The 6,078-nt window shown below is 46.0% G+C and overlaps 1 non-coding gene across 1 annotated transcript; it reads right to left on the bottom strand.

Moving 5' to 3' along the window:
* Positions 1 to 5,497: 5,497 nt before the first annotated feature.
* On the bottom strand, positions 5,498 to 5,572 carry Trnat-ugu (transfer RNA threonine (anticodon UGU)). Its single transcript has one exon. It is a non-coding gene; the product is annotated as a tRNA-Thr (tRNA).
* Positions 5,573 to 6,078: the final 506 nt, after the last annotated feature.

Genomic DNA, 6,078 nt, shown 5'->3' with positions numbered 1-6,078 from the left:
CATAGTGCTTCGAATTCTGCGTAATTGTTCTGATTTCCCCCAGTCTGTGCTCAGACAGTGGTCCCTTTCCAAACAAGAACGCTTTTATGATTAACGGTGTTTTTGCGTGCTTGCAGGGACATGAAAAAAAGGCTATTAGCTGTGAGAACGTTTGTATGTATGTTGAAAGCAGGAAGGGAACACATGATGTCCCATTAGGATTGTTTGGGAGAAAGCAGTCGATGTTAGACCTGTGACATCGGTATACAGAGGGTTCCGCACCTGTGGGCTAGGCACAGCTCGAATGTCTCGTTAGGGTCACGAGGAAGACAAAGCAGCCTGTGCTATTCTGGAAAGCGTTGTGACAACTCTTTCAGCGCTGGACACAGGTAGAGAGAGGTGAACACATGGCGCTTATTTACGTAGAGTTGTGACGTCAGTATCCATAGGTATCGTGTGAGCAACAGTAAACACACATGCGTGCAGCCCAGAGGATGACTTGGCGTTTATTCTGATAGACATGTGATGTCAGTATAGCACTCGAAGAAGTCTAACTGTAGACACGGGTTTCACATGCCGCTGGCAGTGGCGTGAGAGTGATGGCTCACGCTGGCTTGCTTCCTGTGGTGGCTAGCGACTGGCTGGTTCTTCAAAGCGCGTTGGAGCCTCTGATATATTGACGATAGTTCGAAAGCGTTTTTATGTGCGATGAGTGTTTGTGCAATGCATTATTTCTGGCGGTTTAACCACTGTGTGCGTTAGACATGCATTATTTGAGGATTTATTAGGTGTTTTAGTGTTTGTTGCATTATTTGGTGAACAGGTGTGCAGTGCATGATTTCGAAAGTTGACGATTAGTAAGCATGTTTGAGGAGTCTTTTAGATGGAGGCAATGCACGTGCAGCCTTGGAGCATCTGCACTCTGCAAAAGGGTTTCACTCCTGTCCGGTCACGTCAGTAAGGGTTCCCAGATGATCACGTATTTTCAGAGGAATTTCTCAGGTGTCAAGTATGAAAGGGGTGCCGCCGCCCCATGCTCCTGGGCCCCTGGGCGACATTTCACAGGGGGTGCTGCTGCATCCCGACTTCTGGGAGCGTGTGCGCTAGCCTCATGTGTGGTCCAGTGGACAGGTGGGGTGGCAGGCAGTGCCTGCAGGCGTTGTTTAGGAGTATTTTACAGATCTGTGGGCTGTGTGGCATGCCCCCAACCATGTAAGAGCGTGTGTTTTCTATCAGTGTGATAAATATACTATCTTTCAAAATTCATCTCTAAATAAATTGTTCCAAAATAAATAAAGTACACTTCTTCCTCACTCTCTCCAGCAACCCAGTGCAGGCAGAGACATTTTCGCACCAATTTTCCCCTCCAGACCACCATCTTTGATTACAACATGGAACAGACAACAGCACCCCCTGGTGGTGGTACTGTGTACTAGATCAGTTGGACTCTGGACCTCATTGCAAACATACTGGATGGTGGTAGCGCCTCAATTTTTTAAAATAAAGACTAGTGGATGATTTCGACAGTTGACAATTAGCAAGCATATTTGTATAGTCTTTTAGATGGATTTTGATGATTTACGAGTTGTTGGGCTGTCTAGATATGAATGTATTGCATTATTTATGAGTGGTTTCCAGACCTTAGGCTCTGTGGCATGTCAGAGCATATGTTTTGTATCACTGTGATAAATGAACTGCATCCCTAAATAAATTCGGCCGAAGTGGCCGCGCGGTTTTGGCGCTGCAGTCTGGAACCGCGAGACCGCTACGGTCGCAGGTTCGAATCCTGCCTCAGGCATGGATGTTTGTGATGTCCTTAGGTTAGTTAGGTTTAACTAGTTCTAAGTTCTAGGGGACTAATGACCTCAGCAGTTGAGTCCCATAGTGCTCAGAGCCATTTGAACCTAAATAAATTGTTCCAAAATAAATAAAGTACACTCCTTCCTTTCTCCAGCAGTCCAGCAGAGGATAGGTCACTTTCCCACCATCCCCTAGGAGGAGGTGGCGATTGGATGCCTTAGGTTAGTGGAGATGACCTTCCTTTCCCGCCATTTTCTTAGGTTAGTCTCTACTAACCAAAGAAAATTATGGAAAGACCTTTCTTTGCCACCAAAATTTAAACTTGGCGCCAGTTCCAAGGATGAGGTGGTGGTTGGATGACTTAGGTTAGTGGAGGTAGCCCAAATCCACCATCTTGAATGCCGTCACAGACCCCATCTTGTATGACATGGTGCACTGTTGCCATGTCTACACGCCATCATCTTGGATACATCTGGCAACAATGCGGAGTGCGCCAGAAAGGGCGAATAGGATGCTGCCGTCAGCAATGCCTGTATAAGACAACAAGTGTGTCGTGCAGTTGTCAGATCGGTTACTGCTGCTACAATGGCAGGTTATCAAGATTTAAGTAAGTTTGAACGTATTGTCATAGTGTGAGCACGAGCGGTGGGACACAGCATCTCAAATGGTTCAAATGGCTCCAAGCACTATGCGACTTAACTTCTGAGGTCATCAGTCGCGTAGAACGTAGAACTAATTAAACCTAACTAACCTAATGACATCACACACAGCCATGCCCAAGTCAGGATTCGAACCTGCGACTATAGGGGTCGCTCGGTTCCAGACTGTAGTGCCCAGAACCACACGGCCACTCCGGCCAGCGGCACAGCATCTCTGAGGTAGCGATGACGTGAGGATTTACTCATACGACCATTTCACGAGTGTACCGTGAATATCAGGAATTTGGTAAAACATCAAATCTCCGAAATCCTGCAAGAACAGGAAAAACAACGAGTGAAGAGAATCGTTCAACGTGACAGAAATGCACCTCTTCCACAAATTGCCACAGATATCAATGCTGGGCCATCAACAACTGTCATCATGCAAACCATTCAACGAAACATCATCGATATGGCCTTTCCAAGCCCACTCGTGTGTCCTTGATGATTGCATGACACCAAGATTTATGCCTCGCCTGAGCCCATCAATGCCGACAATGGACTGCTGATGACTGGAAACACGTTGCCTGGTGGGAGGAGTCTTGTTTCAAATTGTGTCGAGTGGATGGACGAGTAGGGTTGTGGAGACAGCCTCATGAACCCGTGGACCCTGCATGTCAGCAGGGCCCTGTTCAAGCTGGTGGCGGCTCTGTGATGGTGTGGGACGTCTGCAGATCGGGTGATATGGGACCCCTGATACGTCTAGATATGACTGGGACAGGGGACAGGTACGTAAGCATCCTTTCTGATCACCTCATGTCCATTCCAGCAGGACAGTGCGACATCCGACACGTCCAGAATTGCTACAGAGTGACAACATTACTCAGCACATCTGAGATGCCTTGTAACGTGATGTTCAGAGGAGATCTCCACCTCCTCATACTCTTACGGATTTATGGACATCCCTGCAGGATTCATGGTGTCAGTTCCCTCCAGCACTACTTCAGACATTAGTCGAGTTCGTACCGAGTTGTGTTGCGGCGCTTGTGCATGCTCCGGGGGACCTTACACTATATTAGACAGTTGTACCAGCGTCTTTGTCTCTCCAGTGTATATGTTGGAGATGCCATTTCATGACAAACAAAATACGTTTTCTCGCAATGTGATGTGACGTTGTGAACATCGTACGAGTCCCTCTTACAGGGTTCTGTGTGCGGAGAAGTAAGCGGTGTGTGACTTGGCCCACAAGTATGGGGGAGTTAATGTCAGCTCATTTCGGCTGAGTGGTCGGAACGAAGCCCGCCACGGTCGGGTGGTCAGCGTGGCTAATCGAACTCCCCCTCCCCCCTCACTCAACCCCCGCCCCCCACCCCTCAACTCTTCCCGATCGACCCCGGCTGTCCCTGCCAGTAACGACTTGGTTGCGTGCGACAAGGTGGCGCCACAGGTTGGTCTCCTGACGTGCTCCTTACACGAGTGACCAAAATTCGGAAGTACCACAGTGGGCGTCTGGCTTTCGTGTGGAATATAGTCGCGCGACGTGCCTTCGTTCGGCTGAAATCAGTCACGTGACGTCCCTCGGTCGCTGTGTGGTCCGATCTTTATCACAAAATCTATAACGAATTTTAAGAAAAGCTGGATGATCGCGAAGAACACATACTAGGGTATTTTTTTAGACCCGTTTATTTTATTCCCCATTACGCGTTTCGAGCTCTGCCCATCTTCAGATGACATGATACAGTAACAAATACAGTAACAAATATAAAATTACATAGTGTACATAAAATATACGTATATTAAGTAAGCAATGTAGCTGTGACACATTTGCACAACAGTTATTTTTGACGAGTAAATACATACCATTTTACGTACGTGTTAAATATAACATTGGCAAGTAGTTTGTTAAACACAAAATTGATAAGTACGTCAGGAAAATCATGAAGTAAAAAAGAGCAGCAGTAACTATTGTAGATACGATGACCTGAGATGGACAAAACTTATTGTGGATTGATAAACGGCCTCTTCTGCCTGCTAGGTAGAGAATCTATAGCGGCCCTGCTCTAGGACATCACTTCATCGTTATAGCTAATTGCATATTTCTCCGTAATAAAAGTTAGTGTTAAAAATGAAACGTGAAATAAAATATGTACTTATAATATTAATAGCTATTTATGCCAACCTACTAGTCGAATTTACGATCTTTGTCCTGGCCATCAAATTTATGAAAGCCTTGTTGAGGATTCGATTACAGCTAAATATTTGTGACTACAAGACTAGAAATATGATTTAAGCTGTAGTCTTAGATTCTTGCCTAACCAGACACACGAAAATGAGAAAAACCATTTAATGTTTGTGACAAGAAAGCATATAAATATCATTGCTCTTGCTTCACACACAGCTACTTCACCTTTCGTTTTTTAATCAGACTGAAGTAGCAAAATCGAAAATAAACTCATTATTGAAAGATCATGCACTTATACGTAAATAATGTGGAATGTTGCAGAACATATTTCTGTTACGTGAACAGGACAGAGTGAGTTACAAACGCGAAGATGGGAAAAATATTAGCATGTACCAGGACACGAACCTGCTTCATTGGACTCTGTAACTGGACGTCTCTAGCCACGTCGTCATAGCGACCCGAGAAGCCGCGACATTAGCCAGTGCACCACCAGACGGGCTGAGCTTATTGCCCGCTAAAAGTAATCTACGGTACATCGAAAACTTTGACGTTGTTTTCTCAGAAACGGTCGAGTATCTGTGAAGAAGCTGACACACATCTTCGCTCATATTGACTCCTCTTCCACTGGGTGAAGTTTCTGGGAAAGTTCGGGTGTGGCACTTGCCGTGTTCTGCATGTTAGAGAGCTTCAGGTGTAATGCTAATCATTCCACGTCCGAGCTTCCAGTGAACTCCATGCGTTTTTCATGTTAGTCGTGGGCTATCTTCATAGTGACGAAATATCAGTGACGAGCAGTGCATAATGTATCCATCGTAGTATATTAAAACATTTTCTTAGGATCTGTTACCGTGTCGACAGGTGTAGTTGATATACCTCAATGGGGACAGTTGAAAATGTGTGCCCCGACCGGGACTCGAACCCGGGATCTCCTGCTTACATGGCAGACGCTCTATCCATCGGAGCCACCGAGGGCACAGAGAATAGAGCGGCAGCAGGGACTTATCCCTTGCAGGCTCCCCGTGAGACCCACATTCCCAACTCTCCACAACCTACATTCGTAATGTTCCTAATAGATATGTAAGCAGGAGATCCCGGGTTCGAGTCCCGGTTGGGGCACATATTTTCAGCTGTCCCCATTGAGGTATATCAACACCTGTCGGCAGCTGAGGGTTTCAATTAATTATCATTTATTCCAGAAAAGCTGCACGGTCATCAATGGTATCTGTTCTTTCGATAACAGTTACTATCTTCATATAATATCGTGCCGTTTATAAAGTGTCGTAAGCACTGTTTTGTTATTGCTGTTGCGGCGGCGTAAACTCCGCTCTGCAAAAAAATTTTTGTCCCGCAGACTACTCGGTTCCCTGAGTAATTCCAGATCAGATTCGGAACTGAACGGGCAGCGGTTCTGCTTTACACTGGGCCGCTCAGGATACCTATTTTCGTAACTGAACAAGGTCGTTATAACTGTTGGTTGGT

This window comes from Schistocerca cancellata, chromosome 12 (genome assembly GCF_023864275.1).
Source record: "Schistocerca cancellata isolate TAMUIC-IGC-003103 chromosome 12, iqSchCanc2.1, whole genome shotgun sequence".
NCBI classification, from domain to species: domain Eukaryota; kingdom Metazoa; phylum Arthropoda; class Insecta; order Orthoptera; family Acrididae; genus Schistocerca; species Schistocerca cancellata.
Note: the sequence above shows the minus strand (reverse complement) of the source record. Positions and strands in the feature narration are given on the sequence as shown.